Source organism: Rhinolophus sinicus, chromosome 17 (assembly GCF_057876585.1).
Source record: "Rhinolophus sinicus isolate RSI-liver-muscle chromosome 17, RSI-T2T, whole genome shotgun sequence".
NCBI lineage: Eukaryota > Metazoa > Chordata > Mammalia > Chiroptera > Rhinolophidae > Rhinolophus > Rhinolophus sinicus.
In genome coordinates, this window is record NC_142517.1 from 78,334,354 (window position 1) to 78,360,528 (window position 26,175).

The window sequence follows — 26,175 nt, forward strand, 5'->3', positions numbered from 1 at the left end:
TAATGGTGAAGACATTAGAAGCTATTGTGTTTTCTCCATCTGACGGACTTTCTCTTAGACTCCCTTGGGTTGGGGTGAGTGGTGATCTGACAAACAGACCCATTCCTGTGCTCCCCACTCTGTTCTCTTTCAATAGCTGGTCGGGGTGTAGTCTCTGCTGCTTTTCACACAGCAGCCCCATGTGAATTGTACTGTTCATCAGCTGACACATTGATCAGGAGTGACACTTTTATGAGATCTAATGTAGGGTGTCACTGGCTACTCTGCCTCATACCTTTATGTATTAATAGCTTCATACATTGTCACTTCACCTACTTGATACTAGTATTGAACATAAGTCACTTCCAATGAATACTTAACCAGGATTGGATCCTGTTTGCATATTTATAACATGAAATGGTGATGTGTAGATGTACTTAATGTTAAGTTGTCACTGAGTCTTATTCCTCAGCTCTGTGTTTGGAGTGTGTGAGGTAATGATGTAAATGATTTTAAAAAAAAAGAAGTGGGAGTCAGGCAAAATCCCATGTCTCCTCCTCATTACCTAAGTAATCTGGTCAAGATCTTTAATCTCTCTAAATTTCAGCTTTCCTCATCTGTAAAATAATTAATTATCTGCCTCATAGTGTGGTTGTGGGGATAAACCAACCACTATATAGTGAAAACACCTAATACATGGTGAACACTTGACAAATGGTAACCACCATTAAATATTTTTAACTTTATAACTACTAATGTCAATAAATTGACAAATTCTATACAATAATTTTAGTTATTAATATATTGATTAATTAGTAAACTCTATCACTTTAATTTAGTATACTATATATAACCTATGAATTCATTATGTATCTCCTTAATAGTCACCCAACTCAGATGAAAATAGTTAAGATTTTATTTTCTTGATTGTGCTTTTGGAAGATTGCTGGTAGTAGGTATAATGTCATAGACGATAGAAATAATTCAGAACAGAACGTAATTCACAGATATCTCTAGGTGTTATCAACATATGAATCCCACAAATGCTGTTTTATAAAAACTAGTCATGGCCTGGAGCCCATTATGGTGGCAATACATGCATAGCCATTGTAAACAGGAAATCAAACTTCTAATTCTAGAACATGAATTTCTTTGGTGTCATCTTAAGACATACTTTTATATTTTCAGGTACCACATGACATAAGTTTTTACAGGTTTTCTAATTTTTAATCTTTCTAAAATGTTGAGATTTATATATAATATTATAAATGAATAATATAAATAAATATAATTATAATAATTTGGGCTAATCAGAACACATTGTAGACTTTGTCAGTCTAATAAATGCATACCAGGTAATTTTCAGGCATTTTTCAAAATTATGAAAAATAATATTCCTGTACCAAAAAAAAGGAAGCAGTCAGCATGTTGATATTCCAATTCCTTCTGCCAGCATATTCTCAGGGCTTCCTGAGCAGGAAACTGTTGTATCCTTCGTGAAAAAGGTTTCTTTTATTGGAATAGCTTTCCTCCAACTTATGCAGGAACTTAAGCAGCTAAAAATGTAAGACTATGGAGTTGAATTTAAAGAATGACAGCTTAGGAATAAGACAGACTGAGATGATATTCAGGAAGATGGATACTTCTGCTCTGAATGAAAGATAAAGGTCCTTCTGAATCAAATTTTATTCCAGGAAAAACCCAAGGCATTGTCCACCCAAAATTGTGCAACTTTAACTTTGGTGAAGAACAGGAGCTGCTGAAACTCAGACACTGGGCACTATCAGAGATGGAGGACTTGGGGAAAACATGGTTGCCTGGTTAGACAATAGTGGCAGGGAAGAGCAAGGTAGATTTTCTAGATGATTCTATTCTTTGATGAGTTTCATAAAAAGAAGTTTGTCTCTATCTCAGTAATACATTCAAATTGTTATGAAATATGACCATTGTTTCAGCATAGTAACTGAAATGTGTATTCTGATATTTCAGACCTAATTGGCATAGTATAGTTGTTTTCTCACAGTAAAATTCTCAAATGAGAAATGATGGTGATGAGACCTGACCCAAAACATACACATCTGTGCAGACATGGGAACAAGCTTTGAGGATAGCAGAGACTGGGAAGGCAAATTAAGGTGGCCAAGAGATCATGCAATCTTAAGCACAATTGGGGTAATTTATAAGAACTGAATTTCCAAGGAGTATGAAATATGCCAAGAGGTGGTGAAAAATGGTGATGAGAGAATCCAGGGGATAGTGATATTCTAAAACACAGACTGGTAATAGGCATCAGGAACAACAGCTAGATGTTAGGAGTTGGCCTCCATTTACAGGAAGAAAGCAAGGCTCCAGGCTTCAAAAGATATTTGGGGAAGATGCAGAATTTAAGTCCAGAAGCCAAGTGCTATAAATTGAAGTACATAGAGTGGTCCTGGACCCAGGAAATAAAGTAAAACTGACTTATTCTCTGTTAGAAAGACCTGTGATATAAGAGCCATGTGAGAATTCCAGTGATCAGAGAAAGGACAGATGTTCCAGATGAGTTTCACAGCAAGAATGGCTCAATAACCATATCCTCAGTCAGAAAAATATGGAGGGTGACCCAATGTAAAGACCCAGCCAAACTGCAATGGTTACATTGGAGCACCTTAATTTCTTTCTTAATTATACGTGTTTATCAAGGAACCAGGATATGGCCTATCTGGGAAGGTAGGCCATGGTATCTAGGGATTGAGCTAGCTGAGGCAAATGGGGGTAAATAATAGATCTGAAATATCAAGGTCCTGTATGTGGCAAGACTAGTGAGATCACCTGTGGAGAAGCTGGGGCAAGCAGAGGAAGGAGGATTGAGATGTGAGTCAGTGTAGATGGTGTGACAACTACATAGCATCACTGTGCAGATAGAATGAGGAACATGTTACATCAGCTGAAAATACTAGAGAAAACAGTGTCTGCATGAAAGTTGGGAGGAGAAAACACAAAGGAATCTGAGGCCCTGAAAGAGAAACAGATCTTCAGAAACAAATCTTTTAAGTGGTTCTTAAAACAAGTCAAGGCAGACCTCTGAAATGAGTATATGGATATAGCATGAATACATTTACATGTATGTTTGCATACAAGAAGTTTGCTTAAGAGCTGCAGCATACAGGTCTTGTCCCCTTCTCTTCTAGGAGCATCTCACTAACCCTCCAACGCCTGCTTCGTGGTACACTCAGGTTATTACCTCCCATCTTAGAGTGAACCTGAAGCTTTACCACATTTCTAGGGCCTCCTTGGTATGACTGTGTGTGTTTGTGTGTGTGTGTGTGTGTGTGTGTGTAAAGCTGGAGAGAGAAGCAGAGACAAATTCTGAGTGAACTGAAGACTGCCATATGTAGCATTGTGTCTTCCATAATTTTTGATAATACATTAATTTATTTATAGAAGCAAGCCTGTGTATTGATGGTTGTATGTCAATATTAATGATCAAGAAATAAAACCATGCCTGAGGGTGGAGACTGAGAGACTGCGATGAAATCAAAGTGGGCATGCCACAGAAGCATTTCGGCAGGAAGAGAACTTCATTGTATTTCAATGGAGTGCTTATCTTATTTGCCACTTCTAATTAAAGCACTGAGAAAGAAGGTCAATTCTTTCCCAAATTGCTGAGCTCTCATAACCAATAGTGCCATATTAATCATTTGAGAAGATGAAAAAGCATTAAAAGTGTAATGCTTTTTTTCAAACGAAATGTGTCTCTTTGTCCAATGGTATCTTTATTCTTATGTAGACTGATATTTATCTTTGATATATTATGTCCTTCCTTAAAAATACAAGTATTTGAGTTTTATCATTATTACTGTGTTATCGACCATCAAGAGATTATTCAAGTTCATCTGCTTATAGAGGCTACTTTTTCTTTATAGAGTGTTTCACCAAGAAGTATTTTTTAAAAAATAACTGATTTGTACAAATATAACAAAGAGGGGACCAAGTAAGTTTAGAAAAGGAAAAGCTTATTTATTTTAATGTGAAATGTGAAGGAAGAGGAGAAAAATAATGAACCCAGTGGTAATATACAGGAAGTTGTTATATTCCTTAATTTGAGGTAACTAAATATGCCTTTAGTCATAGTGTAATCTGGAATAAGAAGAGGATATTAGGAGAGAAAGTGGACCTACTACTATACATTCTTTTAAAGAAATAAAAAAAAAGTTTGAAATTAATACTAAAATATGTCCAGTGGAACTACATAACATACTATATCAGGATTCCTATATTTCCTGGAATTGGAGGCAAAATCTCTAATACTTCCAGTGAGAAGAGTCAAAATGAAAATGTAGCAGAAAAGGTCTATGAGAACTTAATTCACACTAAAGTATAAAGACAATAAATGATCGAGTGGCCATTTTGCCTTGGGCTGGACCAGATGACCTGGAACTTAGGGACCTCAAGGAGCAATTTACAATAGGGTGGACACATTTGGCAATAATTGAATTTCTTAAATGCAAATAAGTAATGTTATTTCTACCCACATATTTATTATTCATTGTCACTTAACCAAGAACAAGTGTAAAATCCATTTCGGACATGAAAATGTATTTTGTTTACTTTACTCTTTAGTCAATACCTTGCACTGTCAAGTTCCTATTAGGAAGTCTAGCATAAGTAATTACTGGGTTAGAACTAGCAGCAATACAAAACTTGAATATACAGCAATAATGTTTTTGCAAGCGATTTTAATGTCAAGAGAAGTTTATGATGGTTTCTCAATGTACATTAGAATTGCCCCATGGGTACAAGGGTAAATTAGGTTGAACAAAGAAATCAGTGGAAAAATAGAATGCAAGTAAATACGGAAAATATAACATGTAAAAATATTCACCTTCTTTTCCAAGATGTATATCAACTGTTTTACTTGCTGGAATGTTGGCCAAGGAATTTGTAAGAAGATAGATTTTATTTTAAACTAACAAGTAGTTAGAATTATATGGAATTTCTTAATACTTACCTTTTTGTTGGCATATATAAGCAATCAAATCAATATGGGCCTTTATTTCTTTCTGTATTCTGAAGAACACTTTCGACTTGAACCTCTTTGCTGCAGAAAGCTTCCACAGAATTAGCTAGCAACAGCCCAATCATTTTACCAATGGGTGTTAACTGGGATGATGCCCAGGTTGCTGTATCCTTTAGAGAAAACTTCTTAGAGGTTACCACATGACAAGCATTTTTGAGATTCAGAAGATTCTGATTTCTGACTACAAACTCAGTGATCTAGCCTTACTGTATATAGACTCAATCATAACAGAAAATCACTTAGGAAGCACTATGAATTCTGAGTTCTCTGCTAGGTGTGGGTTCTACAAATCCTGAAGACATTAGGAGACTTGTTACTCAAGCTTACTGATTCTGGTTTTCTAATGTAAGATGTGCTTCTTGATTGAAAAGGAGAAATTATGTTGAGCCACCAAAGAGTAATGAAACAGAGTGTTCCTCCAATGATATCTAGGTCTCCATTCAGATAAAATGTCCCACTGTCCCTGAGGAGCTTAGAGGCAATATTGTTGGTGAATGGATGAATAAGAACAATCATATTAGTAGTGTCAACTCAGGTAAACTTTTCTGACATAAAGAGTATTTGAAAAAATAATAACTTTATTTATGAAACTAGACAATTTACATCCCATCTTTGATCTCTACGGGTCTTATCTGGAAAACGAAAATAATAATAGGATTATTGTGAGGCTTAGAAAGATTCCAATCATGGCAGTTACATACATGAGAACCAACACAAATGTAACAGATAGTGGCAAAAAGGAAAAAAAAAATGTATTGGGTAAAAATTTACTATGCAATAAAAAGTATGAATCTAATATCAATAAAATATAAACTAGTGGTTAAAGAGAACTGAAAAAGTCTGAAACTGCTTGTTTCCATGTTAGAATGAAATTTTATTTATTTCTGATCTCGAGGTCAGGCACACAATATACATTAGGTTAGAAACAACATGGTAGTAGAAAACTAAGTGGCATAGACTCATGTGGCAGAGCCAAGGATAAAATCAGGATGATGTATCATTCATCTGTTTCCCCAACTGTAAGAACAGAGGTCAGTTAATCAAATATTCAACAAATATTTAATGAGTACCCACTATGTGTTCAGCAGTGCAAATTAGCAGATCAGTAACTGCTCTAATTTTAATTGATATTCTATTGGGATACAAATAAGATTTTTCTGTTGACTTTGGATTAATTTATATAGTTATATAGTTATGGTTATATAATTAATTTATATAGTTATATCTACAGGAAGAATGAAATCACAGATTCTATTCTTCAGCCCACAACTGATATGATTTCACATGTGTGTTATCTCTTTCATTTGGAATCAGTATTACATAGTCTGCCTTAATGACATATGGTTGGTGGAAAGAGTGCATCTATGTTTCAGTAATCTATTCAATAAAGAAAGGTCCATTTATGGCTCAAAGACAAATCTAACACTGGATTGCAGTGTGTTCATTTTTAGCTTTGCTATGATAACTGCTCTTCATTGTGAAAAGGAAAGAAAAACTCAAAACATTATCTTGGTGAATAATAAATGAGAATGATTCATTTCCAGTTATTTTCTTTATGAATATAGTGGCTTATGGAAAGAACAAAAATTATCCACTTGGCTTACATTAGCTATTGATAAAATTAAATAGACCAATTTCAAAGTAGATTTTCCCATGATACTGGTGAGAGACAATGCAAATCTTCTTACTAAGTCATCACCACGATTGTAAGAATGCAAAAGAAGAAAAATTATCCACAGTATAAAATCATGGCTCTTAAAATGCAAAAGTTAAAACTAATTTCTAAGAATGTTTTGAAGACAAAACCAAATTGGAGAATATAGTGTTTTGTTAAACAAAAGCAAAAATTATCAGGTGATTCTGTGAATGGATATTTCCACTAGGATACTGTAAATGGAGAGAAATAAAGGCAGGTTAGAAGAAAAAAATGTTTCCTTTGCAGATTAATTTCAGCTAATGAAAAGGCAGATAAAAGGAGAAAAGAAGAGTTTCAAAAGTGACCCCTCATGATGAACGTTTAAATTTAATACCTCACCCTCCCTTGAGTTTCTTATTGACCTACATTTAAACCAGTTTTCTCTAATTGGAATAAAATTCCATATTGGGGGAAGTCACAGAAAATTCAAACCCACAACACATTTTTCTTTAGAAATATTTGGGAAAAACTAAAAATTGGCCTGCAGAGGAGCCCCTCCCAAGAGACACCAGAAAAAAACATACCCAGAGGTTGGCTTCAGGTCACACCAGAGCACTACCTGGTTAGCCCCACAAGCAGCACAGCAAAACGGTGGTCTCAACAGGCACGAGAACCCACTGGGATGAATCCTCCTCTAAAGGGTCAGGCCTCACACAGTAGCTCATACACTCTAGGTGTAGCCATTCCACAGAGCCAGTCAGCTGGGAAGTCAATCCCACCCACTGACATGCCAAAACAAATCAAGGTTCAACTACAATAGGAGGATACACACAACACACAAGGAACAGTCCTGGAACACACACACAGGTGATTGATTAGGGAGACTGAACCGCTGGACAACACAGGACACCCACTACATAAGGCCACCCAGCAGACACTGAGATCTACCTAATACATAGATGCAAACACAAAGAGGTAATCAGAATGAGGAAATAAAGAAAAATGTCCCAAATAAAAGAACAGGAGAAAGCTCCAGATATAGAACTAAAAGAAATGGAGGCAATCAACCTACCAGAGGCAAAGTTTAAAACACTAGTTATAAGAATGCTTAAGGAATTTTGTGAGCACTTCAACAATGAGATGGTAAGCATAAAGAAAGACATAGAAACCATAAAAAAAAGTCAGAAATAAGGACTACAATAACTGAAATAAAGAATACAGCAGGTTAAATGAAGCAGAGGACTGAATCAGTGATTTAGAAGACAAGGTAGCAGAAAACACCCAATTGGATGACAAAAAGAAAAAAGAATTAAGAAAAATATGTTTAAAGGACATTTGGGACAACATCAAGCATAACAACATTCACATCATAAGAATACCAGAGAAGAAGAGAGGCTGCAAAGTATTGAGAATCTATTTGACGAAATATAGAGTGAAAACTTCCCTAGCCTGGTAAAGGAAATAGACATACAAACCCAGGAAATACAGAGAGTACCAACAAAATCAACCCAAAAAGGCCCACACTAAGACACATTATATTTAAAATGGCAAAAGTTAAAGACAATGAGAGAATCCTAAAAGCAGCAAGAGAAAGGCAACTAATTACTTACAAGGGAGCTCCCATAAGACTATCGGTTGTTTTCTCAATAGAAACTTTGCAGGTCAGAAGACAGTGGCAGCAAATATTCAAAGTGATGCAAAGTAAGGACCTATAACCAAGACTACTCTACCCAGCAAGGTTATCATTTAAAATTGAAGGAATGATAAAGAGCTTCCCAGACAAGAAAACGCTAAAGGAATTCTTTACCATCAAGCCAATATTACAAGAAATGTTAAAAAAGACTTCTATAAGAAGAAGAAAGGGGGAAACAAACAAACAAAGAAAATGAAAAAACATGAATAATACAACGGCAATAACTACATACCTATCAATTATCACTTTAAATGTAAATGGGATAAATGCTCTAATCAAAAGATATAGGGTAGATGAATGGATAAGAAAACAAGACCCATGCATATGCTGTCTACAAGAGACCCACATCAGATAGAAAGACACACATAGGCTGAAAGTAAAGGGATGGAAAAAAATATTTCGCGTAAATGGAAATGAGAAAAATCTGGGGTAGCAATACTTATACCAGATGAAATAGACTTTAAAATGAAGATTATAATAAGAGACAAAGAGGACATTACATAATGATAAGGGGATCAATCCAGCAGGAGAACATAACCCTAGTAAACATTTGTGCACCCAACACAGGAGCATCTAAATATATAAAACAAATATTGACTGACATAAAGACAGAGACTGACAGAAACACAATCATAGTATGGGACATTAAAATCCCCCTGGACAGATCTTCCAGATAGAAAATCAACACAGAAATAGTGGCATTAAATGACACAGTAGATCAAGTGGATTTAATTGATATTTTTAGAGCATTTTACCCCAAAGCCGCAGAATATACATCCTTTTCAAGTCCACATGAAACATTTTACAAGATAGACCACATCTTTGGCCACAAAACAAGTCTCAATAAATTTAAAAAGATTGAAATTATATCAAGCGTTTTCTCTAACCACAATGGTCTGAAACTAGAAATCCATTACAAGGAAATAACTGAAAAACACACTTACACATGGCGACTAAATAACATGTTACTAAATAATGAGTGTATCAACAATGAGATCAAGGAAGGAATCAAAAGATAACTTGAGACAAATGAAAATAAAAACACAATGCTCTAAAATGTATGAGACACAGCGAAAGCAGTCCTACGAGGGAAATTTATAGCAATGCAAACCTACCTAAAGAAACAAAAATATCTCACATAAACAGTCTAACTCTACACCTAAGGGAACTAGAAAAAGAATAGCAAACAAGGCCCAAGGTGAGTACAGGATAGAAATAATAAAGATAAGGGCAGAAATAAATGAAATAGAGGCTACAAAAAAAAAAGTAAAGAAGATAAATGAAACCAAGAGATGGTTTCTGGAAAATATATACAAAGTTGACAAATCTTAAACCTGACTCATCAAGAAAAAAAAAAAAGAGAGGAGCCAAATAAATATAATCAGAAATGAAAGAGGAGAAGTGACAACAGACACCACAGAAATACAAAAAAAATTAAGAAAATACCCTGAGCGATACATACCAATAAATTGGACAATCTGGAAGAAATGGGTAAGTGCCTAGAAGCATACAATATTCCAAAACTGAATCAAGAAGAAACAGAAAATCTGAACAGACCAATTACTACTAACAAAATTGAATCTGTAATCAACAAGCTCCCAAGAAACAAAAGTCCTGGACCATATGTCTTCACAGGTGAATTTTACCAAATATTCAAAAAAGAATTAACACCTGTTCTCAGATTATTCCAAAAATTTCAAGAGGAGAGAAGGCTCCCAAGCTCATTCTATGAGGCCACTATTACCCTGATTCCCAAACCAAAGACATTAAAAAAAAGAAAAAAGACCTATAGGCCAATATCCCTAATGAATATAGATGCAAAAATTCTCAACAAAATATTAGCAAACCGAATTCATCAATATATTAAAAAGATCATACACTGAGCTGGTCTGGTGGCTTAGGTGGTTGGAGCGCCATGCTCCTAACGCCGAGGTGGGCCGTTGGATTCCCACATGGGTCAGTAAACTGCACTCTCTACAGCTAAAATTGTGAACAACACCTCTCCCTGGAGCTGGGCTGCCATGAGCAGCTGGAGTTCGGCATGAACTGCTGTGTGCTGCCATCGGCTGCTGTGCTGCTGTGGGTTACTGTGTGCTGCCATGAGCAGCTGGTGGCCAGTGTGAGTGGCCGGCAGCCAGAGAGAGCTTCCGTAAGCTGCTGTGAGCCGCTGACTGATGACCAGCGACCGACTGCCTCAGCTAGGGGTAGCACAAGGCTCATAATACCAGCATGGGCCAGGGAGCTGAGTCCTACACAACTAGACTGAGAAACAATGGCTTGAACCGGGGTGGGGGTTGGGGAAGTGGAAGAAGAAGAAAAAAAGATCATACATCATGATCAAGTGGAATTCATTCTGGTATGCAAGGTTGGTTCAATATCTGCAAATCAATTAATGTGATACACCACATAAACAAAATGAAACATAAAAATCATATGGTCATATTGATAGATACAGGAAAAGTATTTGACAAAAACCCATCATCCGTTTATGATAAAAACCCTCAGCAAAGTAGGAATAGAGGAAACGTATTTGAAAATGATAAAGTCCATATATGACAAACCCAGTTTGTCACAGTATGACAAACCCACAGCTAATATCATACTCAATGGGGGAAAATCTGAACATATTCTTATTAGATCAGAGACAAGACAAGGATATCCATTTTCACCACTTTTATTCGGAGTACTGGAAATTTAGCCACAGAAATCAGACAAGAAAATGAAAAATTCAAAATAGGAAAGGAGGAAGTAAAATTGTCATTATTTGCTGATGACATGATATTATATATATAAAACCCCAAAGACCCACTGAAACACTATTAGAACTGATAAATGAATTTAGTAAAGTAGCAGGATACAAAATTAATATTCAGATTCAGTTGCATTTTTATATAACAATAACAAATATCAGAAAGAGAAATTAAGAAAACAATCCCATTTATAACCACGGAAAAAAAAATACTTAGGAATAAATTTAACCAAAGATAAAAGACCTTTAGTCAGAAAATTATAAGACATTGAAGAGAGAAATTAAAGAAGTTAAAAATAAATTGAAGCATATACCATGATCATGGATAGAACGATTTAATATAGTTAAAATCTTCATACTACCCAAAGCAATCTACAGATTCAATTCAATCCCTATCAAAATACCAATGGCACTTTTTACAGAACTAGAACAAATAATCCTAAAATTTATATGGAACCATAAAAGCCCCTGAATAGCCATGGCAGTCCTGAGAAAGAAGAACAAAACTGGAAGTCTCATGCTACTTGACATCAAATTATACAACAAAGCTATAGCAATTAAAACAGCATGGTATTGGCATAAAAACAGACACATAGATCAATGGAATAGAGTAGAGAGCCCAAAAATAAATCCATGCCTATATGGTCATTTAATCTTTGACAAAGGAAACAAGATTATACATTGGGGAAATAAAGTTTATTTAATAAATGGTGCTGGGAAAACTGGACAGATACATTCAAAAAATCAAAGCTGGACTGCCTTCTTAAGCTATATGTACAAGAATAAACTCAAAATGGATTAAAGACTTATATGTAAGACTCGAAACCATAAAACTCCTAGAAAAAAATATGTCAATATTTCTCAGACATTAAGCTTAATAATATTTTTACTGATATATCATCTCAAGCAACGGAAACAAAAGAAAAAAACAAACAAACAAATGGGACTACATCAAACTAAAAAGTTTTTGCACAGCAAAGGAAACATCAACAAAACAAAAAGACACCCTACTAAATGGGAGAAGATATTTGCCAGTGATGCATCTGATAAGGGGTTAATATCCAAAACATATTTTAAAAAAACTCATACAACTCAACCCAAAAAACCAACAATCCAATTAAAAAATTGGCAGAGGACCTGAATAGACATTTCTCCAAAGAGAACATACAGATGGCCGATAGACATATAAAAAGATGTTCAACGTCACTAGTCATCAGAGAAATGCAAATAAAAACCACAGTGAAACATCATCTCACTCTTGTCAGAATGGCTATCATCAATAAATCAACAAACAAGTGATGGTGAGAATGTGGAGAAAAGGGAACCCTTGTGCACTGCTGGTTTGATTATAGATTGGTGCAGCAACAATGGAAAACAGTATGGAGGTTCCCCAAAAATTAAAAATAGAACTACCTTATAAAGCAGCAATTCCACTCCAGGCTATTTATCAAAAAAAATCCAAAACACTAATTTGAAAAGATATATGCACCCCTATGTTTACTGCAGTGCTATTCACAATAGCCAAGCTATGGAAACAACGAAAATGCCCAGCAATAGATAATTGGATAAAGAAAATGTGGTACATTTATACAATGGAGTATTACTCTGCCATGAAAAAGAGTGAAATCTGACCATTTGCAACAATATGGCTGGACCTAGAGGGTATTATGGTAAATGAAATAAGTCAGACTGAGAAAGACAAATACCATGTGACCTCACTTATATGTGGAATCTAAAGAACAGAATAAATGAATCAGAACAGAAATAGACTCATAGATACAGAGACTAAACTAATTGTTACTAGATGGTACAGGGGTTGGGAGGATGCATGAGAAAGGTAAAGGCATTAGGAAGTACAAATTGGTAGTCACAGAATAGTCACAGGAATGCGAAATACAGTATGGAGGATATAGTCAATAATGTGAAAACTATGTACTGTGTCAAACGGGTACTAGACTTATTAGGGGGATCACTTCTTAAATTGTATAAATGCCTAACTACTGTGCTGTACACCCGAAATTAATATAAAATAATATTGAATACATATATATGTGTGTGTGTGTATACATATATATATATATATATATATATATATATATATATATATATATTATAGTCACAGAATATAAAGCACGCATAGGGAATATAGTCAATTGTAATAGCTCTGTACAATATCAGATGGGTAGTAGACTTGTTGGGGTTATCACTTTGTGAGGTGTGTAAATGTGTAATCATTATGTTGTTTTGTACACCGGAAAGTAACAATAAAAAATATATTTTAAAAAATAATGTGGACAATTTTTTTTTTTTTTTAAAGCATGGTACTGGCAAAAAGACAGGCATATAGACCAATGGAATAAAGAGCCGAGAAATAAATCCACGCATAGTCAACTGATCTTGAACCAGAATGCTAAAAATACACAATGGAAAAGGATAATCTACTCAACAAATGATGTAAGGAAAATTGGGCAATGACATACAAAAAAATGAAACTGGACACTTATCTTACACCATACATAAAAACAACTCAAAATGTATTAAATATCAGTAAGATGTGAAAATGTAAAACTCATAGGATGTAGGAAAAAGGCTTCATGACATTGGTCTTGGTAATCATTTCATGGATATGACACCAAAAGTATTGAGGCAACAAAAGAAAAAACAGAAAAGTGAGGCTAAAAAGCTGTTACACAGCAAAAAACAAACAAAACAAACAATGAAAAAAGCCCAAGAGAATATAAAAGCAATCTATGAAATTGGGGGAAATATTTTCAAATCATATACCTGAAAAGGGATAATTTCCAAAATATATAAAGAACTCATACTACTTGACAGCAAGAAAACACATCATCTGAGTTTTTAAGTGAGCAAAGAAATTAAATAAACATTTCTTCAAAGAAGATAAACGGGTTATATGAAAAGACATCCAAAGTCATCAGAGAGATACAAATCAAAACCACAGAGATAGCACTTCACACCTGGCATATGGCCATTGTCAACAAGACAAGTATTGGCAAGGATGTGGCAAAGCTGGACCCCTTGCATATTATTGGTTGGAATGCAAAGTGGTGCAGCCATTATGGAAAACAATATGGAGGTTTCTCCAAAAAATCAAAATAGAACTACCATGTGGTCCAGCAATCTCAGTTCTAGGTATTTATCAAAAAGGATTGAAATCAGGATCTCAAAGAAATATCAGCACTCCTGTGTTCATTGCAGTACTATTCACGATAGTCAAGATGTGGAAACAACCTAAATGTCCATCAAAAGATAAATGGATAAAGAAAACGTGGTATAGACATAAAATTGAAAATTACTCAGCCTTAAAAAAGAAGGAAGTTTTACAATATGCAACAACATGGATGAACCTTGAGGACATTATGCTAAGTAAAATAAGCAGGTCACAGAGGATAAATACTGCATGATTACACTGCTATGAGGTATCTAAAATAGTCAAACTCATAGAATCAAAGAGTAGAATGGTGGTTACCAAGAGGTGGGAGAAGGGGAAATAGGGAGTTGCTGTTGCATAGGTATAAAGTTTCATTTATGCAAGATGAGTAAGTTCTAGTGATCCGCTGTACAACATCATGCCTATAGTTAACAATGCGGTATTACACACGTAAAAATTTGTTGAGGGTAGATCTCATGTTAAGTGTTCTTAACACAATAAAATTAAGTTAAACTAAATTTCACTTAATTTAATGTAATTTTTTCCTTAAGAAACAAATGGATTGCCTTTTATTTGGATTGTGCTTCAGGGAGATGCAAAATACACAGGAGACTTACCACCTATTTATAATAGCAACTTGGACAGTGCTTAATGGACAACAGATACTATTCTAAATATATCAACATACATCAACTCACGTGAAACTCACAATGACTCTATGAAGACAGGATTATGAAAAACATTTATTAACAGGTACAACATGGGCACTGACCTATGAGGCAGATGCTGAACATAGTGCTGGGGGGCAGATCCTGGAGGCCCCCTACTGAGCCAATAAGCCCTGCAGAATCACTGGGAGGGCAAAGGTACACTGAGGAAGTAGGAAGAAGAGTGGACATTCAGGGAGCTTGAGGCTACAGCTATGTACCAACTTAATGTGGAAGCATTTCAGTGTTTTAACAAACGGTACGCAGGTATATATCACCTACTGAGATTGGTAATATTATTATCCCCATTTCATAGATGAAGAAATGAGGCCCCAGGGAGTTGAGTGACTTATCGAAAGTCACACAGCTAATGAGTGGAAGAGGTAATATTTGAACTTAGGCAGTCTGACACCAGTTCCTGTTCTCCTAACTACTATGCTATCCTGCCTCGTATTTATAAAGAAAATAATTAGCTTTAAAAACAATGAATGGTTATCGAGCAACTAATGGAGTTCAGGCATGGTGGAGGGCAAGTTGTAGAGGGATTCAATTATCAATTAAGTAGAAATTCAGAAAAGGCAATGGTTCTAACAAGAAGTGCTAAAAGTCAGGAAAGACTATCACTAAGAGATGGAGATTTTTCTTCAATAAATCGAAAGTGAAAATGTACTGTTTGTACATATAATCTGAATAATTGCTCCCATTTTCCATTATGTTGTATCAGAAGACAGTAGTTTGGAAACAGGAATTTGTGAAATTTCCAGTAACATCCCCAGAGATGCAGCAGCCGTAGTTCCAACTGCACTTTAGCCAACTCTCTTTTCACTTTGGAAGTAGATGATTAGCCGTGATTGGCGGCGACTGCTAATGACAACAGGAGAAAACTGGATCAGTCATGCCAGGAATTCTAAATGCATAGTGCAGAAAAGCAGAACACGGTTCCCCTCGTTTTCTCCGTTCCCTAAGCTTCCCCCACAGCTGCACTCTTCCTAGTGCTGTGTCTGACTACTTAATGCTGGTTCGCCATAGAACCAGGATTTGTGCGCAAGGCTCTTGTAAAAAATGTACACCAAAAATGGATCGGTATCACTGTTCAGAAATAAAATGTGGCTATTGCTTTCCAATGCTAGATTAACCTTTCATAATAGTTAAAACAGCACTTTGGTTTTATGGTAACTCCCTGCAAACCATTTAAGGCAATGATAGACTTAAGGTGCTGGTGACACTGCCTTTCTTTCAGTTAAAAGAGATTAAAAAAAAAAAAAAAAAAAAAAAACTATAGACATGATTTCTTTTTAGTAGATCCATGACATTTTTAACAGAATATAATTATAACCAAAAGTTTATACTAATATTTGTGTTTCTCAAATAGTAAATAACACAAAAATCTAATGATGAAAATTTTAATACTATGAGCAATTTGATCAACATTTAATAAACTGGAAAACAATACTAACTGGAGCTGAGAAGCTAAATCCCACAACGCCAGGTTTCATTTCAAATGAGCTCCAGGTGGCTGCTAGCCAATTTGCCACATGAAAAAAGCCTGACACTTACTGGAAAACAGACTCCAACTATTAAAAAAAAAAAAAAAAAAAAAAAAGAACACTCAGTAGAGAATAGACAATGTTGTGCTAAAAAGCCATGTTATTTTGCCAGAAAAAAATTCAATCTGTGCACAAAATATCTCTTCCCATGTCTTTTGATCTGATGTAGCACTTGTCCAAATGGATGGGCTCCCCAAAGGGAAAACCTGTTTCAAACACTGAGGAGCTCTAACAAACGCACAGCACTCAACCTCAGGCTTAAATATCCCAAATGGTCTCTTGCTAGTAATATGAGAACAAAATCAGTGTTTCACTCAGAAAACAGCTTTCCTGGCTTTTTTCTTCTGTTCCATTTGTGCATTGATATGAAGATCAGAGTCATCAACTTGAATGTGATTTAGAATCTCGATGCAAACAATGAGACATTAAACACTTTCGGGCCCTCTAAAATTTGTATTCAGACTCTTCTCTTTTTCAGGGTGTAATCACAATTCCATCAGTATTCGAGGGATTCGAGCACACAGACTGCCTCTGTCAAAACTGTAGCAAGTTAATGCATTCAAGTGTAGCTTGGTTGTGCAAATAATTGCCTTAAAGGAAGATGTAACTTGGTATTTTGACATATGCCATTTTTTGTAGAGCACAGTATTTTTTGTTTTACAGCCTTTCATTTTCCTCTTAGCCACTTGAAGATTTGGAAAATAAAATTAAACTTAAATTAAAAAAAAAAAAAAGTGTGGAAATAATTATCTAAACTCACAAAGAAATTACCAAAATTACCATCATACTATGGCAATGCAAGAGGAGAAAAAGACTTTGGATTTGACTTCTTTTCTTTTCAAACTGATAAATAACGTTGCCAGCATTTATTCATTTCCTGAGACTTACCAACATATATTGCTTTCTTTTATCACATTGCCAATTTTCTTCAAAGAAAATTACTACTTCAAGTTCTTCATAAATTCTGTAACTTCTAGAAACTTAGTTTCTTCATGGGTAAAATGGCAGTAACAATGCCTAGTTTGTAGGGTTGGTATGAGGGTTAGAAATAATATATGAAAATCACCTAATAGTGCCTGGAACATAATGGAAGCCATCACTATTATTATTACCCAAAAGCTATATCTGGACATGTAAATTGGAATAAAACACTAAGGCAATTTTCATACTAATTCAAATATAAGAACACATTTTCTTGTAGATTCAAGGTAATTGAGGTAAATGTTAGAACATTTATTTGAATTATCGAGATACATAGATTGTTTCAATTTTCCAATTTACATGTCCAGAGATGGCTTTTGTGAATAGCCCCAGAGTAATGCAGACTTTTGAAACTTTGCCCACTACTGAAAGCCCTCAGCATTAAGTTTAACCAACCTTGATATGTAGCTGCCTATAGACTACAAGATGAGCTCCGTTCATTAGTAGGGTTACTGCCTCAGACATCAGAAACCAAGAAAGCTAATCCTATATATATATAGTTCCAATAATTATCCCTTATATAATTTAAACCAGTAAATTTGAAATTTGCCTGAATGGGGAGTAACAGAACAATGGGCAATTTTTAGAAAATACCTTTGTTTCGAGTCACTATAACTTTCTAGAGCATTCTTAAAAAAAAAAAAAAAAAAAAAGAATTGCAGGGAAGAAAATAAAATCTATTTGAAACTAAAGGCAAAAACGACTTTGCCTATCTGAAATTTAAGAAGAAAAAAATCCTATGTTTTAATCTTTTGGAACAATCTTAACAGTTTTTCAGGGGAAAGGGATATAAGTATAGTAAAAGCTTCTCTTTAAAAAGTGGGGGAGGGGTTTGAAAAGAATATATAATTGCCTTTTAAGGATAGGTAATCCTTATCAAATTATTTAAAAGCTTTAAAATTCTGTGCACATATAAAAGATTATTGAACAAAATTTGAGTTCTGAAAATTATCACTTTTATGTTTATATCCTAAAAATAATAGCAGAGCATAAACATGATGTTAGAGAATTTGCACTGAACCAAAATAAAAATGTTTGGACATTAGTTCTTAATAGGGCACTGAGCAATCCTGAACGTCTCAATTTATCTATAAAATGAGAAGATCAGACTAAATTGGACTCCCGTTAACCTTCCCAGCTACAACAGTCTATGATTCCTTTACCATGTAATTCACCTTTGGTCCAGCCCAGATAATCATAATACAAAGTTTATTTTAGAAACACAATTATTTTCATTACTACACTGGTCTATGTTGGGACTTCCTGGATTATGTCACCAAACATAAAATAAGTGCAGGGGGAAGCTCAGCTCCATAAACACTGGAATCAAGGATGAAGAGAAATAGAAATGTTTTGAGAAAAAACGGAACTAAAAAAAGGAGGAGGGAGGCAGTATAATTGGGGCAGGTCATACAAGAAGCACCAAAAAAGAATATATTACTGTCCAGAGGCAAATAAACTGGAAAGACATGTAAGAGGGCAGTACATATTTTTTTGTGCAGGTAGATTACATTAGTCTTGCAAAGATTTTATTCCATAGACATTGAGGAAATCTCTTAGAAACAATGAAGTCAGAATTTAGGTAATAAAAGAGAGCATATGTGACTTTGAACTATTGGGTCAATCTGAGAACCAGCAAGGAGAGACTATGTAGCCCAAACATGATTGTTGTATGTATGATCTAATCAACCTGCTAAGGCTCTATTAGAGTAGCTGCCTGTTAAGAGACCAGTTACTAAACAAATTCAAGTTAATTCAAATGATAAGTTACTACAACTATGACTTACCATGCAATCTACTTCAAATGTTAACACTCAAGATCCATGTTTATTTTAATATCTTTCCCATATAATTTACCTTATATTTTTACATGTAAGATTCCCATTTGAACTAGTTGATTGCTGTTAGAGTCAAAAGAAGTAAAGGAAACAACACAGAATTTCAAGAGAAAAAATACATCCCCAATGCCCTAAGTAATGACAATTAAATGGGATCAGAAGCATGAAAGAGCCTCTGTTTGGGGGTTACAGAGATGTAGTCTTAAAAATGAATGTGACTTTAGGAAGTATCTAATCCATCCCTCTTATTTTATATACACACCGAAGTATCCAACTCCATATTCTCAAAGATCAGCTTTCTCTGGTATCTTTTGGCCTTTGCTATTAAGTTATTACATCCATCCATTAATTTTTACCACCTATCAGTACAAAGAGATACCTAAAAGAATCCCCTGGGTTACACTCTTCTTTTCCACAATTGTGTAGCAGCAACCGTACTGCCCCGTGATAACCAGAAACAGTCACCCCAATCAGGAGAGCAACTCCATTATTTGCTTGTTGGTTTAGTGACCAGAGGAGGCTAAAGGTACCAAATGGCAATCTCAGTTTCCAGTTAAACGAAACTTCTTTTTTAGTCTCCTGGTGTGATCATTTTTTTCTCTTTAGGAAATAACAGTTTTTATACCAGCACAATCAAAAGATGCAGGAAGAGGAAGTATAAATTTTAGGAGAGGAGTATTTAGGGTAAGAGTGAATCTACTTAAATCTCTTGGTTACTGGACTCTGGTATTCTGGCTATGGAAGAAATATATTATATGAGCTTATGGTCATTGGTTCAAAGCATACATTTCATCATGTGTAACAGTTCCTCAAATCCATAAGTGCTATCACCAGACAGCTTTGTAACTATGTATCTAATAAGCCATTCCACTGTTCTATTCAGCCACCTGTGTTTTGGGTGAAGCAATACACTAGTGACAACTCCTTCCATGGGTTTAAGCCAATTGCCTCTATTTTTGTTGTTCTTGTACAATATCTTTCTTAGTAAAAACTAAGATTTAGTTAGTCCTGAATGATGGTACTGGAAGAAGCAATGAGGTCAAGAAAGGCAGAGTAAGTATCTTTTTCTGTGAGGACAAATTGCTGTCGCCTCCATGCTGGAAGAGGCCCAATGTGATCAATGTACTTGCTACCTGGTGGCTGGCTGGTTGCCACAGGCAACAGTGGCTCAAAAATGGACCCTGTTATTGGCAGGCTAGATACTCATCAGTAATGATAGCCAGTTTAGTCTTGGTAAAAATAAGCCTAAAATTTTGAGCCCATGAATAACTTCCATCCCTGCAGCCATAGCCAGTTTGTTCATTAGTGCACTGAGCAAGCACAGGATGGCTAAAGAAAGAGGCTGATTGACGTGGATAGATCATCTTGTTACCTGATAATCAAGAGCCTTACCTGCAGGGTAAGTTTCACATGTGAGTGGTGAGCACTCACGTGTTACATAAATATTCTCCATGTCTCTGTCTTATTCAGGGTTCTTCAGAGAAACAGAACCAATAGGAGAGATGAGAGAGGGAGAGGGAGGGAGGGAGAGAGAGAGAGAGAGAGAGAGAGAGAGAGAGAACAAGGAATTGACTCACATGATCGCAGAAGCTGAGAAGCCCCACCGTCTACTGTCTGCAAGCTGGAGACCCAGGAAAGCTGGTGGTGCAGTTCCAGTCAGTCCAAGTCCGAAGGCCTGAGAACCAGGAGAGCCAATGTTGTAAGTCATAGTCCAAGTACAGGAAAAGATCAATGTCCCAGCTGGAAAACAGTCAGGCTGCAGGACCAATTTCTCCCTCACCCCACTTTTTGTTCTATTCAGGCCCTCAATGTATTGGATGAGGCCCACCCAAATTCTGGAAGACAATCTGTTCAGTCTACCCATTCCAATATTAATCTCTTCTAGAAACACTCTCACAGACACACCCAGAATGGCCCAGTTTGACACATGAAATTAACCATAACCTTCCCGGTTAACAAATAAACAATAACAGTTCCATTTCAAGAGTCCTATTTACATACTCTTTCCCCAGACTTTTTGTCACCAATCCTCCAATCTTATGATTTTTAAGTTCCCAACCATCTAACCAAACTGGTAACTAACTGCCCTGTGATCACTTTGGATACATACCTTTAGCTATCGCTCTTTTCAGGTATGTAAAACAGTGTTCAAAGTATGTGTAGAAGTATGTGTGCAGAAGTATGTGCAAACAAGGCTAAATATATATATATATATATATATATATATATATATATATATATATATATATATATATATATATATATATTTTTTTTCCCCTCTTCGTCAACTAGTCGTAGGAAATGCCCCATGAGGCCATAGGTGTGGGTTGAGGGACAAGCAGCAATGTAGCAAGAGTAGAGGCTTGAGCATCTGAGCCACCTGCTCATGCCACTGACATATGATTTCAGGACATGCTTGAACCTGCTCTCATATGCTGCAAGACAAGACAGTGCTGTTGCCTAAGCCAAATTCATGACACACAGTTCACAGTGGGCAATTTAAGTCCCACAGTCTTCTTCAAAGGAAAAGAATAGCAGAAGAGAGCATGACAGGTTTTCCCAAAGACCTCCGCTTAATCCTTTGCAGTCAGCTGCCCAAAGAGTGACAAGAATATGGAAAATCACAGAGGATGTTTTAGGAGTGGCACCTGGAGATGCCGTTTAAGACTATACCCACCCACATTCCATTGGCCAAAGCTCACTTTCAAGGCCCTATTGAACTACCAGCGTGTGTTAGAAATGTAGTTTAGCTCCCTTGACTCCACCTCACAAACATAAACACGGCTCTTTCAAAGACAGGCAGAAATAATACAATCAAGATGCATTAATCATTCTGAAAATGTGATGCCTGGATCTGCAGCAGCAGCATCACCAGGGAACTGATTCTTATGCCACATGCTGCAATCACCAATCTCTAGAGATGAGGCTCAGCTATCTTTTTTTTTAATTGCCCTCCATGTGATTCAGATGCACTCCAGCGTTTATGAATTACTGGTCTGGAACCAAATGAGGACTAACACCAAAGTTCACAGTATCTTCGTAGTTCTCCACACCCCTCTTCCAGCCTCCAAGAAATAAGAAATGGTCCTATTGCCCAGTCAAGTCTATACACACTTTCCTTAGCTACTCTAACTCTAGGGGAAGTCCTGGGAGGAATTCTTAGGCAAAGATCCACATACTCTTTCCTTTCTGCTTAGCTGAAGGAAAAAGAGGGTCTAACGCTTTGAGGTACATCAGACTCTTGCAGTGACAGCATCAAAGTCTCTTTTCTTAAAGTAAAAATGAGTTTAGACTAAATTAATAATAATTTTAGAATCTAAAGATTCCAGAAGGAATAAAGGCTGTCATCTCAAAGTAGCAGCACAATAATCTCAATTACTCTAAAATTCCATATTCTATTGCCTCAATTTAAAAATCAGCTTAAATCATCCTTGCAATTTTTTAAATTAAGTTGTGGTCTCTAAATCATAATGACTTGGAACTAAATTACATATTTTGAAGTTCAAAGTGAAGATTACTTTCAAACGTTAACTTGAATTCATTTTAATTTTCATTTGCTTTTCATCAATAAATTCAATAAGTAAAATTGACCTTTCATACTTGAGAAGAAATTAAATGTTATTAAATTATGATTTTGCATATTTTAGTTTGGTAGCTAGATTGATATATACCCTAAATTTTCATTCAGAAGGCTAAATTTTTTGAGAAAGTAAACTATTCTCTGGATATAAATTGCAAATTAAACTACAAAGTTTCCAGAAATCTTATGGTTCTCAAACAATCATTAACAAATTAGTATTTCAGTGAAACTGAAAAATTTCATTAATCAATTTACTGTTAGGAATGATACACTAACCAATGAACTCATGTCTTATATATTTTGAAAAGATCACATATATTGGTTATTTATTGTATAACAAATTACTCCAAAATTTATCAGCTTAAAAAATAAGTATTTATTATTTTCTAATTTCTGTAGGTCAGGAATTTAAGATTGTTTTAGCTAGGTGGTCTGGCTGAAGGTCTCCAAGGAGGTTTAGTCAAGAACTCAGCCAGGGCTGCAGTTTCATCTAAAGACCTGACTGGGGGAGGATGTGCTTTCAAGCTAACTCATGTGGTTGTAGGAAGGCCCCACTTACTTGCTGACTTTCAGCCACAGGTGTCCAGTTCTCTCCACATGGGCCTCTCTATGGCTGCCTGAGTATTCTCCCAACATTTCATCTGGCTTCTCCCAAAGTGACTAATGAGAGGAGAGAGAGGAAGATGAAGAGGGAGACCGAGAGGGAGAGAGAGAGGGAGAAAGATGGAGAGGAAGGTGAGGGAGAAGGGGGGGGGGAGAGAGAGAGAGAGAGAGAGAGAGAGAGAGAGAGAGAGAGAAACCCTATATAAAAGCCACAGTTTTTATACCCTAATCTTGAAATGTCTTACCCTCATTTCTGCCATATGCTATTGGTAACAGAAACCAAACCTCGGACTTGTGGAAGGGGTATCCACAAGGATATGAATTCAGGATTTGGCAGAGTGAATATTTTTCATACAACAGTCTTTACCTAGGATGATTATTGTAGTATACAATTTTAAAATGCATTCTAGTTATGCCTAGGTATAATCTAGAAGCATACTTCTGAAAAGTTTTGTGTAAATAAAATATTTGTCAAAGTATGTTTTTCCACATCTGTTCTCCTTCCTAGACTGAATTCACTACGGGAGGTATTCTTTCTTGTTAGTATTTATATTTCTAGCTCCTCGAACTTTGGCTAAGATAGAGGTGCTTAGTAAATACATATTACTTGTGCTGAATTGTCTTATATTTTAATTCTCAAGGTAGTTTACATTTTTCTTACTTGTTAAAATTCAGGTAAATTTACATAAAATAAAAATGAGGACTTTAAGTGATTATTTTGATAAGTTTTGACAATCATATATACCTATGTCACCTCAAACAAGACATAAAATATTTCCATCACCCCAGAAAATCCCCAGATGCCCCTTTACAGTCATTTTTTTGACTCCCCTTCCACCCTTTGGAGATAACTTAGTGATTTCTGCTTTCACCATACATTAGTTTTACTTGCTCTTTACCTTCATATAAATGGAATAATTTTATGCCAAATACTATATAATTCTATGTTTGACATTTTTTGCTTATATCTTTTTGGGAAATGTATTATTGTTGTATATATCAGTAGTTCATTCCTTTTTATTGGTGTATAATATTCTAATATATGCATATGCCTCAATTTGTTTATTCATTCTCCTTTTACAGGACACTTGAATTGTTTCCACATTTGGCAATAATAAATAGAGCTGCTGTGAATATTCTTTTACAATTTTTTTTCTGTAGACAAATGATTCCATTTCTTTTCAGTAAATACCAGATAGTGGGATTGCTAGATACCATTGTTGTTAATTAATCAAAAGACTTCCTTGTCTTCCAGTTTGTTTAGGAATTTAAGACCTGATTTTTAAAAACACCAGCTATATCTAATTCCCAAAGAGAATGGAGAGAGCAAGCAGAAATGGAAAGATTCGTTTTCCATATTACGTTTTTGGAGCGACAAAGAGACATAGACAGCATCTCTTTGTACAAGGTCTGTGTATAAAGTTGTAGGATGAATTCACCACACCAGGATAGAGGTACCTCTATCCTGCAAAGCTCCCTATCCATGCAAAGACTGGGAGCTATGAGGGAGCAGTGTACTTAGAGAAAGCAGTGAGAGAACAAACTATGACACCATAGACAGAAGTGGGCCTGCTTTGGATTCTCCTTGGAAATTAGACATGAGTCAGTGGGGATGTCCTTCAAATTCATCTTGCCTATCTCCTATTTCTGGACCTTTTGACAAAATGTCTCCTTATTCTCTATATCATCCATATGCTCTGTAACAGTCCACTCACTTATTCACCTATTCAACAAATACTTCTTGAACATTTACTATTGACCAGGGACTGTAGTAAGAGCTAGGGAAAACAAAACAGACAAAATCCCTTCCCTTATAGAGCTAAACATATGTAAACATGTATGATCAAAATATATATTTCAGTTGCATTCTGTTCAAATCTTAATATACCTAGATATATTAGAGTACTGGGCCTCATGCCTGCATAGCATCTCTCATCTAATAAGTGCTCATTACTCGTTTGTTGAATGCATGGATGAATAAGTGCCCCAAAGTTTGAGCAATGAAATAGTGGTCATCATATAATAAAGATTCATTAGGTGAGTATATATAAATTAGGGCTTTCTAGGAGACAGCTCAGTAATATATTTAGTAATCCTGTAACAAATCCTTTTTGAAAACAGTTGGGCTATAATACAACTTTGCCGTATAATACATGGTCTCAATCTCAGCTGAAAATGAAGTTTACTTTTCTAAGAATAGTTAGACCATTTTCAGAATAAAACCAAAAAGCAAAACAAGTTAATAATGTCAGGCATTTATCAATAGCTTAGTGACCGCAAACCAAATTTCTTTATACTTGGCTTGTGGTTAAACATTTAACACAAATGTATTTCTAGATACAAAGGGAAAATAGCACTTTACAAAATTCACCTGATTAAAAAAAAATCACATCTGAAAATCATTCATCTAAGAAAGCTGCAAACCCCTTCTTGCAAGGTCATGCTGCTTTCAAAGTGAATGGGATCAAAGGGTTTAAAGAACCTAAGAAATAACATTTAGGCAGGAAGACACCACATCAAGAGGTTATCACAAGTGACTCCTATCAGAGGATAAATCATCATCGTTAAACTCAGTTATTTGTATATATACAATTTTATTTCACTTTTTTCTGATGATAAAAGTTAACACTT

The 26,175-nt window shown here is 35.5% G+C and overlaps 1 protein-coding gene across 1 annotated transcript in view; it reads right to left on the minus strand.

Moving 5' to 3' along the window:
* Nucleotides 1-26,175, minus strand: part of ZPLD1 (zona pellucida like domain containing 1) — a 509,293-nt gene that overhangs the window by 105,365 nt on the left and 377,753 nt on the right. Inside the window, exon 4 of the mRNA XM_074332508.2 lies at nt 20,939-21,036. The gene's annotated coding sequence lies outside the window, so the exon portion shown is untranslated. The remainder of the gene's footprint in view (nt 1-20,938; nt 21,037-26,175) is intronic.